This window comes from Somniosus microcephalus, chromosome 6 (genome assembly GCF_052327205.1).
Source record: "Somniosus microcephalus isolate GS21.2 chromosome 6, FLI_Smic_1.0, whole genome shotgun sequence".
Taxonomy (NCBI): Eukaryota; Metazoa; Chordata; class Chondrichthyes; order Squaliformes; family Somniosidae; genus Somniosus; species Somniosus microcephalus.
The window spans coordinates 175,341,637-175,365,227 of record NC_140992.1 but is presented as its reverse complement, the minus strand read 5'-3'; the positions used below and the strand labels follow the sequence as shown (position 1 = coordinate 175,365,227).

Genomic DNA, 23,591 nt, shown 5'->3' with positions numbered 1-23,591 from the left:
CTCTCTCGCTGTCTCTCTCTCTGTCTCTCTCCTTCCCTCTCTCTCTGTCTCTCTCCTTCCCTCTCTCTCTCCTTCCTCTCTCTCTCTCTCCTTCCCTCTCTCTCTCCTTTCCTCTCTCTCTCCTCCTTCCCTCTCTCTCTCCTTCCCCTCTCTCTCCCTCCTTCCCTCTCTCTCCCCCTCCTTCCCTCTATCTCTCCTTCTTTCTCTGTCTCTCTCCTTCCCTCTCTGTCTCTCTCCTTCCCTCTGTCTCGCTCTCCTTCCCTCTCTCTCTCTCTCTCCTTCCCTCTCTCTCTCTCCTTCCCTCTCTCTCTCTCTTCCCTCTCTCTCCTTCCCTCTCTCTCTCCTTCCCCCTCTCTCTCTCTCTCTCCTTCCCTCTCTCTCCTTCCCTCTCTCTCTCCATCCCTCTCTCTCTCCTTCCCTCTCTCTCTCTCTCCTTCCCTCTCTCGCTCTCTCCTTCCCTCTCTCCTTCCTCTCTCTCTCTCTCTCCTTCTCTCTCTCTCCTTCTCTCTCTCTCTCTTCCCCTCTCTCTCTCTCCTTCCCTCTCTCTCTCTCCTTCCCTCTCTCTCTCTCTCTCCTTCCCTCTCTCTCCTTCCCTCTCTCTCTCCTTCCCTCTCTCTCTCCTTCCCTCTCTCTCCCTCCTTCCCTCTCTCTCCCCTCCTTCCCTCTCTCTCCCCCTCCTTCCCTCTCTCTCTCCTTCTCTCTGTCCTCTCCTTCCCTCTCTCTCTCTCCTTCCCTCTCTCTCTCCTTCCCGCTCTCTCTCTCTCTCTCCTTCCCTCTCTCTCTCCTTCCCTCTCTCTCTCTCTCTCCTTCCTCTCTCTCTCCTTCTCTCTCTCTCTCTCTCTCCTCTCTTCCCCCTCTCTCTCTCCTTCCCTCTCTCTCTCTCCCTCCTTCCCTCTCTCTCCTTCCTCTCTCCTTCCCTCTCTCTCCTCTCCTCCTCTCTCACCTCCCTCTCTCTCTCCTCCTTCCCTCTCTCCTTCCCTCTCTCTCTCTCCTTCCCTCTCTCTCTCTCTCTCTCCTTCCCTCTCTCTCTCTCCTTCCCGCTCTCTCTCTCTCCTTCCTCTCTCTCTCTCCTTCCCTCTCTCTCTCTCCCTCTCTCCTTCCCTCTCTCTCTCTCTCCTTCTCTCTCTCTCTCTTTCTCTCGTCTCTCTCTTTCTCTCTCTCTCTCCTTCCCTCTCTCTCTCTCCTTCCCTCTCTCTCTCCTTCCCTCTCTCTCCATCCTTCCCCTCTCTCCTTCCTTCCCTCTCTCTCTCTCCTTCCCTCTCTCTCTCTCTCCTTCCCTCTCTCTCTCTCCTTCCCTCTCTCACCTTCCCTCTCTCCTTCCCTCTCTCTCTCCCTCCTTCCCTCTCTCTCCTTCCCTTTCTGTCTCTCTCTCCTTCCCTCTCTCTCTCCTCCCCTCTCTCCTCCCCTCTCTCTGTCTCTCTCCTTCCCTCTCTCTCTCTCTCTGTCTCCTTCCCTCTCTCTCCTTCCCTCTCTCTCTCCTTCCCTCTCTCGCTCTCTCCTTCCCTCTCTCCTTCCCTCTCTCTCTCTCTCTCTCCTTCTCTCTCTCTCTCTTTCCCTCTCTCTCTCTCTCCTTCCCTCTCTCTCTCTCCTTCCCTCTCTCTCTCTCCTTCCTCTCTCTCTCTCTCTCCTTCCCTCTCTCTCTCCTTCCCTCTCTCTCTCCTTCCCTCTCTCTCTCCTTCCCTCTCTCTCCCTCCTTCCCTCTCTCTCCCCTCCTTCCCTCTCTCTCCCCCTCCTTCCCTCTCTCTCTCCTTCTCTCTGTCTCTCTCCTTCCCTCTCTCTCTCTCCTTCCCTCTCTCTCTCCTTCCCGCTCTCTCTCTCTCTCTCCTTCCCTCTCTCTCTCTCCTTCCCTCTCTCTCTCTCTCTCCTTCCCTCTCTCTCTCTCTCTCTCCTTCTCTCTCTCTCTCCTTCTCTCTCTCTCTCTCCTTCCCTCTCTCTCTCTCCTTCCCTCTCTCTCTCTCCTTCCCCCTCTCTCTCTCCTTCCCTCTCTCTCTCTCCCTCCTTCCCTCTCTCTCCTTCCCTCTCTCTCCTTCCCTCTTTCTCGCTCTCCTTCCCTCTCTCACCTTCCCTCTCTCCTTCCCTCTCTCTCTCCCTCCTTCCCTCTCTCCTTCCCTCTCTCTCTCTCCTTCCCTCCTCTCTCTCTCTCTCCTTCCCTCTCTCTCTCTCCTTCCCTCTCTCTCTCTCCCTCTCTCCTTCCCTCTCTCTCTCTCTCCTTCTCTCTCTCTCTCTCCCTCTCTCCTTCCCTCTCTCTCTCTCTCCTTCTCTCTCTCTCTTTCTCTCTCTCTCTTTCTCTCTCTCTCTCTCCTTCCCTCTCTCTCTCCTTCCCTCTCTCTCTCCTTCCCTCTCTCTCCATCCTTCCCTCTCTCTCCTTCCTTCCCTCTCTCTCTCTCCTTCCCTCTCTCTCTCTCTCCTTCCCTCTCTCTCTCTCTCCTTCCCTCTCTCACCTTCCCTCTCTCCTTCCCTCTCTCTCTCCCTCCTTCCCTCTCTCTCCTTCCCTCTCTGTCTCTCTCTCCTTCCCTCTCTCTCTCCTCCCCTCTCTCCTCCCCTCTCTCTGTCTCTCTCCTTCCCTCTCTCTCTCTCTCTGTCTCCTTCCCTCTCTCTCTCTCCCTCCTTCCCTCTCTCTCCTTCCCTCTCTGTCTCTCTCTTCTTCCCTCTCTCTCCTTCCCTCTGTCTCTCTCTCCTTCCCTCTCTGTCTCTCTCTCCTTCCCTCTGTCTCTCTCCCTCTCTGTCTCTCTCACCTTCCCTCTCTCCTTCCCTCTCTCTCTCTCCTTCCCTCTCTCTCTCCTTCCCCCTCTCTCTCCTTCCCTCTCCCTCCTTCCCTCTCTCTCCTTCCCTCTCTCTCTCTCCTTCCCTCTCTCTCTCCTCTTCCCTCTCTCTCTCTTTCCCTCTCTCTATATCAAAAGAAAGCTGATGATCAGGGGAGTGTCATAGGCATATTTACTTTTTGGTCAGACAAAAATTGTTCGGACAGTATACAAAAAACGTTCAAAAATCCGCTCATTAGCGGTTGACCAATCCTACCGCTCATTAGCGTTGAGTGACGTGATGGTTGACCAAGCCTACAGTTCAGTGACCTGATGCTTGACCAATCGGTGCGTCATGGGGGGCGTTTCATTCCGTGTGTGGGCGGGCCAATCCTGCAGCCTCCCAAAACGTCGCCGCCATTTTTTTCATACTGACAGCGACAGCACCAGCACAACAAACTCCCACATTGCGGCTCTGGCACAGTATCCCGCTCCCGGCCCGCCGGAGTGGGAGGTGAGTTGGGCTCACTCGGGCCGGGCCTGACAACCGCTCGGCCCGAGACACAGAGCGGGGGGAGCGGCAGCGGCCGGCCATCAACCGCGCGGCCCTGTAAACTGCCGTTCTACAAAAAAGCCTAGGCAACGCCGGGCCCCCCCAGCTAGTCTCTGATAAAATAGCAGAGAGAAGATTTGAAGAGAAACGTGTTAAGTAAGCTAGAATCCCATGGCCCCAGTGTCCCCTGTAGTAGGAGATCAAAAGGTTGTGGGAAGTAACTCCAAGATTAAATAATCTTACAGGAACTTTAGGTTCCGGACTTTCTCCTTCTCCAAGGTTGTGAAGAGTATTTTGAACTCTTTAGGAATTGAATGAAATACACAGGTGGTAGTAGAAGCTGCTTCTTCTCGGAGTCTTTCCACTGTCCCAACAGTGTGAAGTAGTTGAAGGATTTGCAGGCTGATTAACAGTCTGGACTGGCTGCATTAATGCTCCTTCCATGGCTGTAATCATCTTTACATCAGCCGACCGGGTGGTTAGTCCTATACGGCGGGAGGGTTTTATGAGCTCCCACAACCCATACGATATTGGGGGGGGGGGCGCACCCACACCCAATGGACGCGAATGTCAACCCAGGATTCAAAGCCAGAGCTCCAACTCCACTCGCTGGGAGTGTCTGGAGTAGAGTTCAAACCCTGCACCTTCTGGCCCAGAGGCGGGGATGCTACCAATGCGCCAAAGGCTTGCTGCTGTGGAAGCAGTTTGAGGTGATGAATTAAGATTATCACACAGGAAGAGTAATAGACACCATGCCTGGGTCTGTTGTAGAATAATTGATAGAGATTAATTGCTATGAATAGTCAACAACTCTTAGCATTTTATCATGCGACTACCAGGGTGGTAGAATGTGAACTAGATGGATCTTGGACCAGCAATTCCTCTGTTCCTGTTAAAGTGCATTATCTTGGGAATGACCTTTCCCATATAGCACCAGTACCAATAGCACTAGCAACAACATTGTGCCTATCAAATATGTTTTTTGCATTCCGTATGTTAACTCACTGTCAGATAGATGGCAAAAGAAGTTCTGTCATGTCCGTCCACATAGCTGAATGTCACACCTTAACATGTGGCATAATGTGTTGCACTTCTTTTCATTAAAGATTTTTTTTTTAACGCACATCAAACGTCTGCAGTTTTACCTGTGTGATCTCCCGCTTGACAGAGCACAACAGACTGTCCTGTGCTGCTCCACGTTCTATCACTGTCACACCACTAGATGGATGGCTCAGAGCTGAGGGTGGGCTAATCAGGGACTAGCCATCTATAAGGCCCTACAGAGAGAGAGAGAGAGAGAGAGAGAGAGAGAGAGAAGAAAAGCTCAAGAAAATATCATCGCTCTGCATTGTGACACTCCTTTGTATAACTACCTGATCTACCTCAACTTCTCTTCACAATTTTTTTGGTGCCATGCACTATATGCCTTAGTCCTTCACTTCGGCTTTTCAGTAATAAGAAAAACTCAGTTGGGTGTAAGGATGCTGTTAGTCAAAACTGAGTGGAAAAAATGTCCCTATCTCGGCACTGTTGCTTGGCCGTTGCAATCAGGAAGGAAGCATGACAGAATAACATTATGTCCTATTTTAAATGTCAAAATATATATATATATATAAAAAAATTACATATAAAGGGGATACTTTTAACTCAGTTACTTGAGGGGAAGGCCATTTTAAGGACTTATCCTGCATTATTATTGAGCTGTTAATCATAATAAAATGTTCACATCTTCAGTCATTATGATTATGGGACTTTGAAGTATGTGAAATAACCGCAGTAATGGTGATGAAGTTGAATATGTTGGAAGGCCGTAATCTGGCTGGCTCCTGTTGAGGAGCGGGTCTAGTCTCGTGATGTCCTTCTCACATCAGGTCTGGAATCTGCCTGTGGTGAATGAACCTGGGTATGCACCATTGTACCAGATTGGAGAGAAGGCCAATAGGCCCTAGAGGACTTTTTGAAAGACACAGACACCTTTTCAGACTGATAGAGTAATTGTTACTACTGGATGTCTCTGGACCCTTGCCAGCTTACTATGAAGGGTAGTCTGTATTGAGGGGTGGCTCTCACTTTTGTATGGGTCTCAAGTGACATTAAGTTATGGTAGTCTGAACTCAGTTCCTAGTGTCTCTCAGTCCCAGTGCCACCAGAATGTCCCAGAATTCCAGAGGTCCTGATCTTATTGGTAAGCAGGTGAACTTCTTAGCCAGCTGTCTGTTATCAATTATTTTAGTATGTATGTGGCTAGTAATCTGAGATTACCCTTGTGTGGTATATGTGATACACTAGGGGGTGGGGTGGGGGGGAGGCTGTGGGCCAATGAGAGCATAAAATCTGATCGTCCACACGGACTGTAGCGGTTCAAGATGGCAGCTCACCAACGAGGGATGGGCAATAAATGCTGGCTTTGCCAGCGACACCCACATCCCGTGAACGAATAAAAAACAAGTCCGGAGCTATAGGTTTTTCAGTTAATTTTCTAGTTTAACTCATATAAGCGGGCAATCTCTGATTTTCACCCTTTGGATGACAGCTTAAACCAAGATCTTGTTTACCTGTTCAGGTAATTCAGCTGGACAGAAAAGATTCCATGGCACTATTGGAAGAAGAGTAGGGAGTTCTCCTAGTGCTGTGGCCAACATTCCCTCCTTGACCAATACCTCCAAAAACAGATCAACTGGTCATTCATATCATTGGTTTTTGTGTGGGCTACAGCTATGTTCAAAATGGCTACTGCAGTTCAAAGTAATTCATTGTACATGAAGCATGTTAAAATGTTTCTGAGAGGCATGATAAGGCGCGACATAGATACAAATCTTTCTTTTTATCATTTTTACAGGAGTACAAAGAATGCGCTTTTACATCCTTCCTAAAGCACTTTTCAAAAGAAACAAACAGCTCCATAAATAATAACTATGTGGGGCATGAACACATCTCTCAGAGTGCTCGAAGGGCTGTTCTGAAGATGAGGACAATTATAGATGGTTGCCCAAAACAAATCAACACAGGTCTAATGTCAGCTCTGGCTCAGTGGTAGCACTCTTTGCCTCTGAGACAGAAAGTTGTGGGTTCAACTCCCACTCCAGAAACTTGAGCACGTTATCCAGGGTGACACACTGACACAGTGCAGCAATGACTGTGTGTGCCAGCAGTGCCTTCTTTTGGATGCGACGTGAAACCGAGGCTCTGTCTGCCCTCTCTGGTGGATGTAAAAGATCCCATGGCACTATATTGAAGAACAGCAGGGGAGTTCTCCCCAGTGTCCTGGCCAATATTTATCCCTCAACCAACATCACTAAAACAGATTATCTGGTCATTATCACATTGCTGTTTGTGGGATCTTGCTGTGTGCAAATTGGCTGCCAAGTTTCCTACAGCACGGTGGCATAGTGGTTAGCACTGTTGCCTCACAGCGCCAGGGGCCCGGGTTCGAATCCGGCCTCGGGCGACTGTGTGGAGTTTGCACATTCTCCCCGTGTTTGCGTGGGTTTCCTCTGGGTGCTCCGGTTTCCTCCCACACTCCAAAGATGTGCGGGTTAGGTTGATTGGCTATGATAAATTGACCCTTAGTGTTAGGGGGACTAAATACGTGGGGTTACGGGGATAGAGTGGGATATGTGTTGGTGTAGGGGTTACGGGGATCGGGTGGGATATGTGTCGGTGCAGGCTCGATGGGCCGAAATGGCCTCTATCTGCACTGTGGGGTTTCTGTGATTCTGTGATTCTGTGATTACAACAGCGACCACACTTTAAAAAGTACTTAATTGGCTATAAAGCGCGTTGAGACATCCTGAGGCTGTGAAAGGCGCTACAGAAATGCAAGCCTTTCTTTTTCCGACACTACTCGCTTGTTTTTTGGAGGAAACTCTTGGGTGTAAAGCAAATATTAAAGAAAAAACAAAAACAAAAATGGGGTTGCTGTGTGAAGCTAATACGATTCTAATTCCTTCAGATTATCTGTCCTAAGTTCAATGTGGACAGAAGTCACTAACAACTTGCCTTTTGTTTGCTGTCTGGGTGGTGCAAGGCTCTGAGCCACCGATCCACTCTGGCTGATTGACAGCTCTCTGCTGGATGCACAGCTTGGATAACGACCCAGAGAGATCCCAAACTCTTTGGGAAGGAGTACAGCGAGCCAGGACATCACCACATGGGTCAAATATTAATCTCATTAAAAGGATGACCTTTTAGTACACTTTCAGGCCAATTAGCAATAGTGTAGGAGATCAACGTTGGAGAGGTCAGAGTGGGAATGACAGATAGAGTTAAAGTGGTGAGCCTCGGGGAGCTCAGGATCACAAAGGCAGATAGAATAGAGGTGTTTGGCAAAGTGGCAAGTGTGACCCTGGCCATCCTTTCGGGGGAAGGGTTGTGCCCAGGGCATTGGCCCTTTTCAGGTCAGGTGGACCTATCGAGCAATTCCAGCATTTTTGTTTTCATTCTAGACCTCCTACATCTGCAGCTTTTTTCCCTATTTTCTTCCCTCAGATTTCATCCATTTTCTTGCCTTTTTCCTTCTATGGGCATTTTCCATGTCTTCTCACCACCATAGCCATTCATACATTCTTTTAATGTCTTTCCATTGCCTCATTGACCTTTTATAACATCTAACAGTTTCTCCTACCCAAAGTCATGGCCACCCCCTTGACCTTTCTATCTTTGCCCACTCCCTAGTATCTACCACCACTCACATCCCTCTACCTCCTTCCAACCACATTCCCTTCTACATCCACCCCTGGAAAGAAACTCACCCCCAACCACATTTTCAAACTCCCAACTCCATTCGCCACTATTTCAGCCGTTGTTGATTTGCTCAATCATTCCCTTACCTCCATCTTTGATGCCCTTGGCCCCAGCAAAACCTTTACTCTCTGGTATTATCATCATCTTCACTCCCTCAAGTCCAATGGCGCAGATGTGAGCGTATCTGGCCATCCATCAGTAGATCTGGCTGGATCACATCAAGGGCTTCGCTCTCTTCTGCCAAAAACCACCCACTACTCCAGGATCATCCTGGAAAGCAAAGATAACCCTGGCTTCTTTTCTCCACTGTCTCCTTAAACCCCTCTCCCCTGTATAATGTTACTTTACTCCCTCTTGTTTTCCACCCTGCTAAGGAACTCACTTCCCTTTCAGTTCTAACAAAAGCCTTGTTGCTTTACAGATGCGGAGAGATTGTCAGAGTCTTAATTAAGACAGTGTATTTCCAGCTTTTACTGTTTCTATTCCAGTTTGCTTTACATTCTGTATAACACACCCTAGCCTTTGCAAGACCTTCTCTGTAACACACTCCAGCATGTGTGCTACATGTGTGTAACACGCTCCAGCCATTTTTTTGTATATCTACCATCCTTATTGTCCCGAGGGCATTATAAATCAGGTCAGATGCAGGCCAGACCGGGTGGGGGTGGTAGATTCTTCCCTGAAGGACATTAGTGAACCAATTACCAGATTTACTGATTTAAATTTTCTAACTTGCCATGGTGGGTTTATGAACTTGCAACCTCTGGGTTGCTAGTACCAGTACCATAACCACTAGGTTACTGCACCCTATGTGTTATCCTCCCTGCGTTACACACTCTGTAACACTCGCCAGCCTGTGGATTACCCTCATCATTTTGGCTCTGATTTTCATTTTCCTTTCTCAGCTCTTTCCCACCTGTTTTTTTAGGCAAATGTCGGATGGTCCTAGTCTGTTGTCTTCTCCAGGGACCCATGATTAATGGGATTTTGTACTGACTAACTGCGTGCTCAGAGCATGGCTCAAACTTTTCCCCTTACTTACTGCTTAAAAAGTGAAGAGATATTCATTACAGGTAATTACTCTCCCCAAAGATTAAAGGAGTTTTGTTGTTCCAATGACTGGTACTAGGAAAATATGTAGATGGAATATATTTAATCTAGGGCATTAGAAAGGTTTTATTTTATTAATTCATGTAAAGTATTGTGAGTAATGGTATCTGCCACTAGGTTTGATACCCGGTTTGGGCTGTTCGCTGATTTTGGCTCCAGGGGGAATTTAAAAACCTTATTAGATATAAATTTAGGTGTCACTGTGGCACAGTGGTATCGCTCTCGCCTCTGAGTCAGAAGGTTGCGGGTTCAAGCCCCACTCCAGAGACTTGAGCACAAAATCTAGACTGGCACTCCAGTGCAGTACTGAGGAAGTGCCATCTTTCGGAGGAGACATTAAATCAAGGTCCTGTCTGCTCTCTCAGGTGGATGTAAAAGATCCCATAGTAATATTCAAAGGAGAGCAGGGGAGTTCACCCTGGTGTCCTGGCCAATATTTATCCTTCAACCAATATCACTAAAACCAGTTATCTGGTCATTACCATATTGCTGTTCATGGAACCTTGCTGAACACAAATTAGCTGCCGCGTTTCCTACATTATGGTGTCATCGCACCAACTCCCTTCTCGATCTTCCTTGCTGCAATGCTCCATCTCACCCTCAGTAAGCTCCCCACTGGAGTGGAGCTAATCTACAGAACAAACGGGAAACTGTTCAACTTCCGTCGCCTCCAGTCCAGATCCAAGGTCGTCCCGTCCTCTGTCATCGAATTACAGTATGCAGACGACACTTGCGTCTGCGCGCACTCAGAGGTCGAACTCCAAACCATCATCAACACCTTCACTGAAGCATACGAGAGCATGGGCCTTACACTAAACATCCGTAAGACAAAGGTCCTCTAACAACCTGCCCCGCCACACAGTACTGACCCCCGATTATCAAAATCTACGACGAGGCCTTGGACAACGTGGACCACTTTCCATACCTCGGGAGCCTACTGTCATCAAGGGCAGACATCGATGACGAAGTCCAACGCCGCCTTCAGTGTGCCAGTGCAGCCTTCGGTCGCCTGAGGAAGAGAGTGTTTGAAGACCGGGACCTCAAACCCGGCACTAAGTTCATGGTCTACAGAGCAGCAGTGATACCCTCCAGAGACATGGACCATGTACATCAGGCACCTCAAAGCACTGGAGTGGTACCACCAACGCTGCCTCCGCAAGACCCTGCATATCCATTGGCAGGATTGGCACACCAACGTCAGTGTTCTCGCTCAGGCCAACATCCCCAGCATCGAAGCTCTGACCACGCTCAATCAGCTCCGATCGACAGGCCACATCGTCCGCATGCCCAATACGAGACTCCCAAAACAAGCGCTCTACTTGGAGCTCCGATACGGCAAGAGAGCCCCAGGTGGGCAGAGGAAAGGCTTCAATGACACCCTCAAAGCCTCCTTGAAAAAGTGCAACACCCCCACCGACACTTGGGAATCCCCGGCCCAAGACTGCACAAAGTGGAGGAGAAGCATCTGGGAAGGCGGCGAACAACTCGAGTCTCTTCACCGGGAGCAAGCGGAAGTTAAGTGCAAACAGCGGAAGGAGCGCACGTCAACCCAAGCACCCCACCCACCCGCCCCTTCAACTACCGTCTGCCCCACCTGTGACAGAGGCAGTAGGTCCCGCATTGGACTCATCAGTCACCTGAGAACTCATTTTTAGTGTGGAAGCAAGTCATCCTCGGTTCCGAGGGACTGCCTAAGAAGAAGAAGAAGATTACAACAGTGACTACACTTCAAAAGTACTTCATTGGCTATAAAGCACTTAATTGGCTATAAAGTGCTTTGGGACGTCCTGAGAGCGTGGAAGGTGCTATATAAATGCAAGTCTTTCTTTCTAATTTTGTGCTGACCCAGCATCCACACATGCACTTTCAAGGGGTCACTAGATGGCAGTTATGAGTAGGAATGATGGCTGCCAATCCCAGGGCACTGAGCCCAATTGTAGCCTGTCTACTGCTGGGCAAAGAATGAACAAGGGAAGCGAGCCTACAATCTTTCTCCTTTGTGTGGGTCAGCCACTCAATGCATAAACTTGTTCAACCATCGGAAAGCCATTTATATTTTTTAATTTTCTTAAAAAGCTAGAAAAATAAAACAAAAACTAGGTAGAATTTCGGGAATGGGAAGGGTTACAAACTCCATACTGTTCGCAGATCCAGCTCAACCTGGGACAACCTCCTGCCAAAGGTCAGAATCTTAGCCCAAGAGTTCCGGCTGTGAATCCTCAGTGGAATCCACTTCAGGAACAGAGCAGCTGCTTTCCAGGAACAAAATGAAATAGAGACCATACACAGCCAGTACCTCAAACCAGTGCTCCAGGGCCTATAGTGGGGGCTCACAGGACCACTAATGCAGGATCCATATCACTACATGCACAACCAAACTAATTTCCCAAATGGCAGGATTGGTTGAATCCTGCACTGAAACTCTGATCCTGTGGTATATATCTATATACAACACAACGGAGCACTTAGATACTAATATTACTCACCAGAAACAGTCCCCGAGGTCATTGTGTACACCATTACGTAAGGCTGAGTCCCAAGGCGCTGTATTATGTTCAATGACTCATGAGTACTGTTAGGACAATGTAGTTATTGTATAACAACTTGTTGTAATTAACCAGTTGCAAATTAACAAAAAATTATGTGGAAACATTGCAATCAATTTTATGGTGTGGAGATGCCGGAGTTGGACTGGGGTGGATAAATGTAAGAAGTCACACAACACCAGGTTATAGTCCAACAGCTTTATTTGAAATCACAAGCTTTCGGAGCGCTGCTCCTTCGTCAGGTGAAGTGGAGAAATGCATAAAGACACAGCTTATATAGTCAGAGAATAATGTCAGATGTGATATGCCATCAATGACTCAAAGACAAGGATTCAACTGAAGGCTTTTAATCACTAAGAACATAGCAGCATAGCAGGTCTTCCCACATCGGGTTCGTCTGGTAGTGAGTGACTCATACAGCTCCTGAGACCTTTATATGGCAAAAGACAGGGGCGTAGCCAATACACACAATAGGAACAAAAGGGTGTGGTTCACACAATACAAGCAGGTAAAATACAAGCAGGTCTGATGAAGGCATATTTCATCACAAGATGTTTACAGGTAAATCAATTTTAGGGATTGAGAGTGTGTTTCAAAGATTATAAAATGGCACGTCTCCATCTCTGTCAGTACATGTAGTAGGGGAGAGGGGGAGCCCATGCACCTGCATTACATAAGAACATAAGAAATAGGAGCAGGAGTAGGCCAATCGGCCCCTCGAGCCTGCTCCGCCATTCAATAAGATCATGGCTGATCTGATCCTAACCTCAAATCTACTTTCACTCTCCATCCCACCCGAAATTGGTTCCAGAGGGAGTTGAACATGTTCAGACTTTGCAAAAAAGGATCAAAATATTGCTTGTGATAAAGTGATTGGATTCATAGTGCAGTCTAGACCAAAGTGGATGGATTCACAGTGCAGTCTAGACCAAAGTGGATGGATTCACAGTGCAGTCTAGGCCAAAGTGGATGGATTCACAGAACAGGCTGGGCCAAACAGTACTGATGCCAATGTCCCATGAACTGGAACCGCTCTTCCCCACACCGGTCTTCCAGCTGCGCATGCGCTTTCCTGATCAGTTTGTCCCTATGCCAATTAGCACATAGCTCGAGTAATAATCCCAAGATTACTACCCTCGAGGTTCTGCTTTTTAATTTAGCTCTGCACCTAATTCCTATTCTCACCAAATTCTTGATTTAAAATCTTCACTCTGTTTGCTGTTCACTCAGTTAGCTCGAGTTCTGTGCTCTTGCAGATATGCCCTCTAATAAATACCTTTCAGACACACCTCAGTTTCAACTGGTCAGTCAACACCCAGCCACACAGTATCTAATTAACACCTAGCCAGTGACCTACTGAAAAAAGAAAGACTTGCATTTCTATAGTGCCTTTAGGACATCCCAAAGCATTTTACAGCCAATTAAATACTTTGGCAGTGTAGCCACTGTTGTAATGTGGGAAACGCGGCAGAGTAGCCACACAATTTGGGGCCCTGCCTCAAGCCCGAATTATACATGTGTGCTACAAACACTGAAACACAGAGATACAATCATCACTTCCATGTTACTCTGAGCACCAGCAGTGACTACAAAATGATGGCAATGTTAATTCATACTGCAGCCATGTGCTGTCCCTTGCTGTCATGACTTGATGATGCCCGAAAGAAATCCTGCATCCATTGTGCAATGTAAAAGTGGGGCTTTTTCACATAGAAAGTTAAGTACAGGATCTACTAGAAATGTTCAGAATTATAAAAGGGTTCGAGAGAGTTAATAGTGAAAGATTGTTTCCACTGGTTGGCAAATTGGTAACAAGGTGACAATAGACTCAGGATTCACACTAGAAAAAACAGCAGCGCGTGAGAAGGATTTTTTTCCCCCCCACACAGAGGGTTAATCGACCATGGGATGCTTTAACACATCATTTAAAGGGAATCAGAGAAATATTTGAAAAGAAAGAATCCAATATGAAAAGACACAGAAATGGGATTAGACTAGATAGTTTAGCTAAGGAGCTCGAGTTAGCACAGGTGTGATGGGCTGAATGGCCTCCTTCTCTGCCGTAACTTCTGCAGCTTTCTGCTTATGTATCTATGCACAACAATCTATGACCACAGTTCTTTCAGTAAATTACACAGTAATTCTTGAAAATTCTGCAGCAAATATGAGTCGCAATCTCAAAATTTCACGGGGGTGGGAAAGGGCCATATTATTAAGTCAGGAACCTAAGTGGTGCACACCATTACTTTGAACTAGCCATAAGTTGACTGACCATTTACTGTCAATTGACTTGCAATTTTTTAAGTTAAAAAGCCAAACTAAGTTTCAGTTTGTTAAAAATACAATTTTTCTACTACTTACCACTGAATTTCCATTCTCACCAAATTTCTGTTTGAAAGTCTTCACTCTGCAGTTCACTCAGTTAGTTTATGCTGTGTGCTCGAGCAAACCCAGGGCCATAAAAATATCACAGTAAACTGACTCAGAGTGCTGCCTGCTGAACTGCCAACTCCTGACCTCCCACCTCTCAGCCAGCAGCCTGCTCAAGCAAGATAAAGTCTAAACCTGACGTAAGTGAATTACAGCTCCCGTAATACTGGGGAATGCATGTTCTCCCATGCCTTCCCCTCTGAACAGTTAGCCCCTCTGGAGAGAAGGAACTTGCATTCTATATCATCTTTCATGCCCTCAGGCTGTCCCACAACCAATTCATTACTTTGGAAGTGTTGTCACTTATTATAAAGGCAAACTCACAGCAATGAGATAGATGACCAGGTAACCTGTTTTTAGGTGTTGCTGATGGATTAATGTTGGCCAGGACGCCGGGAGAACTCCCCTGCTCTTCTTCAAATAGTGCCATGGGAAATTTTACATCCACCTGAGCAGGTGAGAATGCTACCTACTGAGCCATGGCTGACATTGGAGAGATGGTGAAAATGGGAAGAAGATTGGTGGGATACAAACTCCATTTAGCACAACAGTTCTGGAAAATGCCTCAAGTCAACAACAACAACAACTTATATTTATATAGTGCCTTTAATGTAGTAAAACGTCCCAAGGCACTTCACAGGAGTATTATAAAACAAAATCTGACACCGAGCCACATAAGGAGAAATTAGGACAGGTGACCAAAAGCTTGGTCAAAGAGGTAGGTTTTAAAGAACTTCTTACTTCTCCAACCCTACTTCCTCTGTGCACACCCCTGGAAAAAACTCTCTCCTAACTCTCTTACAACTGCAGTTATGAAATCCCAACTGTCCAGCCTTTGGCCCTCCATTCACCATGACATTTATACAGCTACCGATCTGCTCATTCACACCCTCACCACCACCTTTGATGCCCTAGTCCCTATTAAAACAATTAGGGGGAGAAATTGTGTGAGTAGCGCCACCTGTTAGCGCCTAAAGAGGCAGGCAGTGGCTGTAGCGCCACTGGCTGCGCCTCCCGCGATATTCAGGAGGGGCACTAATGGTGGCGTTAGCCTGTTGCGCTGCGCCGCCACCGATGACGTCATCGGTGTGCGCAGCGCCCCATTCGCGCCCCGTTCACGATATTTGGTAGCGAACGCCGCAGTTGCGCCATTCGCTACCCGCGCCCGGTTCACGGGGCCTTACTGTGCCGGCAGCGACGCAAGTTAAGGTGGAGGTGCGGGGCGGCCGCTTTTTCGTGCGGGGCGGCCGCTTTTTCAGTGGCCGCCTGCTAGCATCTCCGTCCCCGGCCTCCTAACCACCCCACCCCCCCGCGGCATTGCCGGCTGTTTCCCGAGAGCCCGGCACTTCTCCTTGGTGCCGGGCTCATTTGCCGACACTCGCGAGCGGGGATCACGCTGTTGCAGGCACCTCCCCCTTAACAGTGGGAGGAAGGCCTGCAGTACCGCAGTGTGCCGTGCTGCAGCGTGTGGCGCTGCGGCACGTTGCGCTGTGATAATCAGTTTCAGCGCCCTAAGAGGGACGCGGAGCACCTCGAGCCTCGCCCTGTGTCCCTCGAGGGGCACTGAAACTGAATTTCTGGCGATCGGTATTACTCCGATCGCTGCACTAAGTCCTGCGCTCAGGCGACTTTTGCGCCACTTTGACACCCCAACCCAATTTCTAGGCCTTACTCTCTCTCATCCTGGCTGTTCCCCCTGGTATGGCTCTCATCTTCGCTCCCTTAAGTCCAAGGGACACAGACTTGAACGGATATGGCAGACAACTGGTTTAGCCATTCACCGCCAGATCTGGCTGGACCACATAAAGCATTATCGGGTTCTGCTCTCATCTGCCAAAAATTGCTCACTATTCCAGAATCATTCTGGGATGCAAAGATAAACCCCGGCTCCTATTCTCTACTGCTAACCGTCTTCTTAAGCCCCTCACCTCTGACAACAAGTGTGAGGAGCTCATGGACTTCTTTGTCTCTAAGATCGAGACCATCCATTCAGCTGCCTCTACCACCTCCCTTCCTTCCTCTAGCCCACTGGGACAAACTTCCTCTAAGGTTCCGCACTGCCCTAGCCCTGAACTCACATCTTTCTCCAGTTTCTCTCCGATCTCCGCTCATGACCTCTCTGTGCTCATCTTGTCCATGAGACCCACCTCCTGCTCCCTCGACCCTATTCCCACCAAACTGCTGACCACCCAACTTCCTTTTCTGGCTCCCATGTTAGCTGACATTGTTAACGGTTCTCTCCCCTAAAGTACTGTCCCCCTCTCCCTCAAACTGCCATCATCGCCCTCTCCTCAAAAACCAACCCTCGACCCCTCCGTCCTTGCAAACTACCGCCCTATCTCCAACCTCCCTTTCCTCTCCCAAAGTCCTTGAATGTGTTGTCACCTCCCAAATCCGTGCCCATCTTTCCCACAATGCCATGTTCGAATCCCTCCAATCAGGTTTCCGTCCTTGCCACAGTACCGAAACGGCTCTCATCAGTCACAAATTACATCCTTTGTGACTATGACAAAGGTAAACTATCCCTCCTCGTCCTTCTTGACTTGTCTGCAGCCTTTAACATGGCTGACCACTCCATCCTTCTCCAATGTCTCTCCACCGTCATCCAGCTGGGTGGAACTGCACTCACCTGGTTCCATTCTTATCTATCTAATCGCAGCCAGAGAATCACCTGCAATGGTTTCTCTTTCCGCTCCCGCATCGTTACCTCTGATGTTTCCTTGGCCCCCTCATATTTCTCATCTACATGTTGCCCCTTGGCAACATCATCCGAAAACACTGCATCAGTTTTCACATATATGCTGACGACACCCAGCTCTACCTCACTACCACTTCTCTCAACCCCTCCACGCTCTCTAAATTGTCAGACTGCTTGTCTGACATCCAGTTCTGGATGAGCAGAAATTTTCTGCAATTAAATATTGGGAAGACCGAAGCCATTGTTTTCGGTCCCCGGCACAAACTCCGTTCCCTAGCCACTGACTCCAACCTTCTCCCTAACATCTGTCTGAGGCTGAACCACACAGTTCGCAACCTTGGTGTCATATTTGACCCTGAAATGAGCTCCCGACCACATATCCACAGCATAACTATCTCCGTAACATCGCCCATCTCCACCCTTGCCTCAGCGCATCTGCTGCTGAAACCCTCATCCATGCCTTTGTTACCTCTAGACTTGACTATTCCAACACACTCCTGGCTGGCCTCCCACATTCTACTTTATGTAAACTTGAGGTGATCCAAAACTCTGCTGTCCGTGTCCTAACTCACACCAAGTCCCGTTCACCCATCACCCCTGTGCTCGCTGACCTACATCGGCTCCCAGTTAAGCAACGCCTCGATTTCAAAATTCTCATCCTTGTTTTCAAATCTCTCCATGGCCTCGCCCCTCCTTATCTCTGTAATCTCCTTCAGCCCGACAACCCCGCCTGAGATATCTGCGCTCCTCTAATTCTGCCCTCTTGAGCATCCCTGATTATAATCGCTCAACCATTGGTGGCCGTGTCTTCTGTTGCCTAGGCCCTAAGCTCTGGAATTCCCTGCCTAAACCTCTCTGCCTCACTACCTCTCTTTCCTCCTTAAAACCTACCTCTTTGGCCAAGCTCCTTAAAAACTACCTCTTTGGCCAAGCTTTTGGTCAGCTGCCCTAATTTCTTCTCGGTGTCAAATTTTTTTGACTTGCAATACTCCTGTGAATCACCTTGGGATGGTTTACTACATTAAAAGGTGCTATATAAATACAAGTTGTTGTTGTTCAAAATAGACGTAGAGAGGCGAAGAGGTTTAGGGAGCATAAGACTTTTAAGGAACAGAAAATAAATGTTTTCAATAATGTATACATTTAAAAACCTGTGAAATAAGGTAAGTTTATTTTTAGCTCCTTTAAAATACGTAAATTTATTTATGTTTTAAATACTTAATTAAATGCCATTTTGATTAATTTTAAATATGTGAAGTTTTTTATTTATTTATTTGAAGTGTACGTGTATTTTTGGGGTATTCCCATTCATGCTTATGGAGGTTCCGTACATACGGAATCTCCATAAGTATGAAGGGGGATCCTCCTTCTTTCATTGGTTGGCCTGGCCCACGTGATCCCAGGGGCGCAGGTGGTTGGCAAGCATGTGCCTCTACGCAGACCTACGCATAGAGGTCGAGGAGCGCAAGTGTCTGAACCTCCAGGACCATCAGGTAGGTTTGTAGATTTTTTGCTGGTCAGAGGCATCCGCCCACGGGAAGCCTCTGACTGCAAATTCAGGGCCATTATTTACATACCTCACAGACACTAGTATTGCAACATTACAGATCCACTCACGGCCTCCACTACTGGAATTTCCTAGATTCCTCTTCACAAGGTGGACTCCTGGCAGATCTAGGTTCTGTCTCATTTTCCGCCTCCCTCCTGAAGCGGCCAGCACAACGGCAAAATATCGGGACCTTCTGTTCTTCCCTCCCCTCCTGGAGGTCGTGTCTCCATGCTGGTGTAGAGCTCCACAGACTCTACACCCACTGGTAAAATGCCCAAGTGACCATCATTCACATGGTGAGCCTTGGCACTGAGGTTCGATTACGGGTGCGGGGGGAGGGGAATCATCAAAGCCGACACCAGCACACGTGCATTTTCCACCAGGAGTCACTGGATTCTGATCAGTGCCAGGAACCCAGGATGATTTGTCCACTCGCTATCCCAGGAAGGCTGAGGCCAAGTATACAGCCCTTAGCACCACCCCTGCTGAGATCAGCTAACTCAGCACAGACTGAGGATAGAACCTAGGATCATTCTGATCTCTGTTTCAATCACACTGAGCCAGTTATTTTTCTTTATTAGTCTAAGACCATCTCTAACCATGGCCTGCTCTGCCAATCACTGCTTCCAACAGACAGGTCAGGGGCAACCTGTTGCCATGCTACGCTAAGCCGTTACTGTCTTGTTTTGCACACTTTGTACAAAAATAATAAATTGCAGGACAACGGAGTATTACAGTTTAAACTATTTTAATGAAGCATCAGGTCTGTGAACTCAAACATACATACAGCACCGTGTGGACAAAATGGAGTTAGGACCCCTGGGTCTTCCCAAACAATAGCAGTCCTTACAGATGCCTGCAGGCCAATGACAACTCAGCATGTGATCACATGTGAATATAATAGGTATTCCTTACAGATGCCTGCGGGCCAATGATAAATCAATATGCAAATGTTACATCCCCTTTCTTTTAAAAGAAAAATGTTATGCATTAATTTTGAACCTTTCTTCTACATAATGTTGTCAGTAGCATCAACATATAAGTAAATAAACATTTAACTAGCACTGAAAACATCTCAACGTTTCAATAACGATGTACAGTTTTTTTAGGGCAGCGATCCGCCTACACCCTTTGACAGTTCACAAGTCAAGGATAACTCCAGGCTTGACCTCTCGCCCCGACCTTGTGTGGTATGGAACTGAGCATGTTCCTGAATCGGTAAACAAATCAGGTTCAGGTTTAGGTTCAGGTAAGTATGATGTGTTTTGTGTATTGCTCGGTTCATCACACTCTGTTGAACTGATCCTCTCGTCGGAATGACGGTGTTGTTCCTTGGTGTTCAGGAGGTGCCTGCGATTGCGGCGGTACACCTGTCCTTCTGGGGTGCGGACGTGATACGATCGCTCAGTGTCAGCTGGCTGGATGACGACTGCTGGCTTCCAGTAGTCATGCTCCTGGATTCTGACGGATTCTCCATTGTGCAGCAGCGGCAGTAGTCTAGCTGACCTGTCATAGTATCTCTTTTGGTGTTGCTGTCTCTGTACACATTTTGCATGCACTTGCTTGCAGCGGACGACCTGCCAGGGCCTGTCTGGGATACGGTGAGGTATCATGGGCTCTTTGATATTTGATGGACGGCGTTCTAGATAAATGGAACATTTTCCGACAATGTCCTCAATGTGTTTGCACATTCCGGGCCAAAACATAATGTCACGTGCTTTTGTTTGCATTTTTCCATGCCCATATGTCCAGCATGAATTTTTGTCAACATCTCTTCTCTGAGACTGGTAGGAATGATGATTTTCTCCCCTTTGAAGACGATTCCGTTGATTTGTGACAGTTCGTCTCTGTGGTTCCAGAATTCAGATATGCTCTGAGGGCATTTCCTCCTTTCCTCAGGCCATCCTTCATGTATGACTTTGCTCAGCAGTGTGAGTTGTGCATCTTTCTCTGTTGCTGCTCGGATCTCCTTCAGTTTTGAGTTACTCACAGGTAAGCTGTTGTACACCATGTGCACCTGCACATCCACGCCTTCACTGAGGCTGCTGTCCTGGTAGCTAAGAGACTTTCTGGAGAGCGTGTCTGCGACAGGAATGTCTTTGCCTGGGGGGTCAATGATTGTAAAGTCATACTTCTGTAGCTGAAGGATCATTCTCTGTAGCCTTGGTGGGGCTGCGGCTAGTGGTTTCCTCATGATTGACTCGAGGGGATTGTGGTCGGATTCCACAATGATTTGTCGGCCATAGACGTATTGGTGGAAACGCTTACATCCAAACAGAATTGCATATAGCGCTTTCTCGGTTTGAGCATAGTTGATTTCACTGTCTGTGAGAGATCTGGAAGCGTAGCCGATGGGCTTTCCTTCTTGCAGTAATACTGCGCCTAGTCCGTACTTTGACGCGTCCACTTGTAGTCTGAGCTCTTTGTTGGGGTCGAAGTAGGCAAGAACTGGTCCTGGTTCTCTGGTGATTAGGTCTTTCATTTTCTGAAATGCTGTGTCATGTTGTTTGTCCCACAGGAACTCATTGGATTGTTTGAGCAACTGACGCATGGGTGCGTTGATTTCGGAGAGGCTCGGGGCAAACTTGGCTAAGTAGTTAACCATGCCTAGTACTGTCTCTAGCTCTGCGCGGTTCTTCGGTGGCTCCATCTTTTTGATGGCGGAGATTTTCTCTGGATCCGGCTTAATGCCATCAGTTGAGAGGCGAATGCCCGAAATAACTGATCTCGGTGGATCCGATTATGCTTTTCTTGGGGTTGAGCCGGATGCCTTTCTCCCGTGATCTTTGTAGCATCGCACGGAGGTTCCTGTCATGTTCCTCTCTATTCCTGCCATAGTTGAGGATGTCATCTGCGATTGTGACTACTCCATCGAGGCCTTCATAGGTTTCGTCGATCTTCCGCTGGAATTCATCCTGAGCTGAGATAAGACCAAATGGTAAATGCAGAAATCGGTAGCGTCCAAATGGTGTGTTGAACGTTCTTAGCTTAGATGACTCTTCCGTGAGCTTGATAGTCCAGTATCCTGATTGTGCGTCCATTACACTGAAGTAACGTGCTCCCGCTAGCGTGGGTGTGATGTCATCTAGCGTTGGTAGAGGGTAGTGAGGGCGTTTGATAGCCTTGTTCAAATCTCTGGGGTCGAGACAGACTCTGAGCTTGCCTGTACGTGGTTTTTCAACCACTAATAACGCGTTGACCCACTCTGTCGGTTCTGTTTCCCAGACGATGATTTCTGTATTCTCCATTCTCTGCAGCTCCTCCTTCAGGCGACTACGTAGAGCAAGGGGTATCCTTCTCGGTGGGCAAACCACAGGGGTTGCTGCTGGGTCAAGGTGAATAGTGCATTCACCTGGGAATAGTCCGATTCCTTTGAAAACGTCAGCAAACTCCTCCATGACTGTCTGCTTCTCAACTGGTGCTGTCAATGACAGCACTAGCTTAACGAGGTCCATGCCTTTAGACCTAGCACTGGAGGTGCTCGAGTGTTAACAATGTAAAAGTCCAGCATCGTGTCGCTTTCTTTGTACTTGCACTTCATCACGCATGTGCCTTTTACAATGAGCTGCTCACCCCCATAGCCAGTCAGTCTGCGTGAGGTGGGCTGTAGCTCACACTCATCCTTCAAGCTGTGATACGCACTCAGAGGAATTACATTAACCTGAGATCCAGTGTCTAGTTTAAACTTAAGCTCTTTGCCCTGTTTTCCTATCTCAATATCGGCAAAAGCTGTTTTTTCTGTGACACAGAATCAATAAACAGTTCCTTTGCATTTGGCTCTCTATCTGGCATTTGGCTGTCACTCACTGTGTATACTGCTTTTCCGAAAACAGTCTTGCAAACTTTAGCAAAGTGGTTCCGTTTACCACATTTAGTACATTGCCTTCCTTTGGCAGGGCAGTAATCCTTTTCTCCATGCCAGTTGTTTCCACAATATCCACAGTTTTTGAAGCGTTTTATGTCTGTGTCGCCCATTTTTAGAACTCTCGCTGTTCTTTCTGTTCTGAAACACGCTCTCTGGGCAATGTTCTTTGGTGTGTATCTATTAACTGCGTGCACTGTCTGTTCACTTGAGCTGTTCGTGGCGCCGGTTATGGTTTTCAACTGTGCTTGGGCTATCTCATGCAATCTAACTATGTCCATAGCTTTGTCCAGCGTTAGCCCGGACCCAACATTCAAAAGTTTCTCTCTCACTTTAGCTGAATGTATTCCAAACACGATGCGGTCTCTGACCATCTCATCTTTATCTGAATATACACAGTCTTTTACCAGCAGTTTTAACTCAGTCACGAACTGTTCAAACGACTCACTAGCTCCTTGTACTTTCTCCTGAAACTTGTACCTAGCGAATATCGTATTTGTCTTGGGCATCACATATGCTTCAAAACGGTCAAAATAACTTTTCAGTACCTTTGCTTCATCCGCGGTGAGAGACCATGTGTTAAAAATGTCTCTCCCTTTTTCTTCGATCCACAGGAGTAGGTAGCTGCATCTTTCTTCCTCCCCTTTGCTTTTCAGTGGACCCGAAAACATCAACTCCATGTGTTGCTTGAACTTGCACCATTCTCTATCATAGAATAGTACAGCACAGAAGGAGGCCATTTGGCCCATCGAGTCTGTGCCAGCTCTTTCGAAGAGCAATCCAGTTAGTCCCACTCACCCGCTCTTTCCACATAGCCCTGCAATTCTTTCTCTTTCAAGTATTTATCCAATTCCCATTTGAAGACTACTATTGAATCTGTATCCACCACCCTATCAGGCAGTGCATCCCAAATCCTAACATATGTCCTGCAGAAACTGTTAACTGGGTGTGAGAACATCATCCTTTCACATCTGAAAACTGCGATGATTAAAATAGTGTTTCTGGTCTCCCCTGATGTGAGTTTATTCAGTGAATTGCTGAGCCATCCAGCCCTAAAGATCAGTTCCCAATCTGTGCTGCATTAGCTGGTCTCCTCAGTGCAGCAGTTGCAGGGCTACAATTGACCTCAGCACAGTTATCATCCGGGATTCCGATTCCTTATCACTATCCTTTGACCCCTGGAATATACATGTGTGGATATTCTGTGAGGACAGGATCAGGCTTGGCTATAATCCGCTTTGTGGTTGAATAGCTGCCAGCACTCACTAAATAACAGTCACATAGATGAAGTACTGGAGATCACTGCCCAAAGAATTATACCAGAGTAAAAGTTAGAACCATAAGGAAAAGAGGTGAAAA

General features: G+C 47.6%; 1 protein-coding gene across 8 annotated transcripts in view; it reads right to left on the bottom strand.

Annotated features, from left to right (window-relative positions):
* st3gal2 (ST3 beta-galactoside alpha-2,3-sialyltransferase 2) overlaps positions 1–23,591 on the bottom strand; it is a 782,475-nt gene that overhangs the window by 502,703 nt on the left and 256,181 nt on the right. For 2 of the 8 annotated variants that reach the window (XM_085990964.1, XM_085990969.1), the window contains exon 3: positions 4,440–4,571. The exons of the other annotated variants lie outside the window; for them this stretch is intronic. The gene's annotated coding sequence lies outside the window, so the exon portion shown is untranslated. The remainder of the gene's footprint in view (positions 1–4,439; positions 4,572–23,591) is intronic. 8 annotated transcript variants of the gene reach the window in all.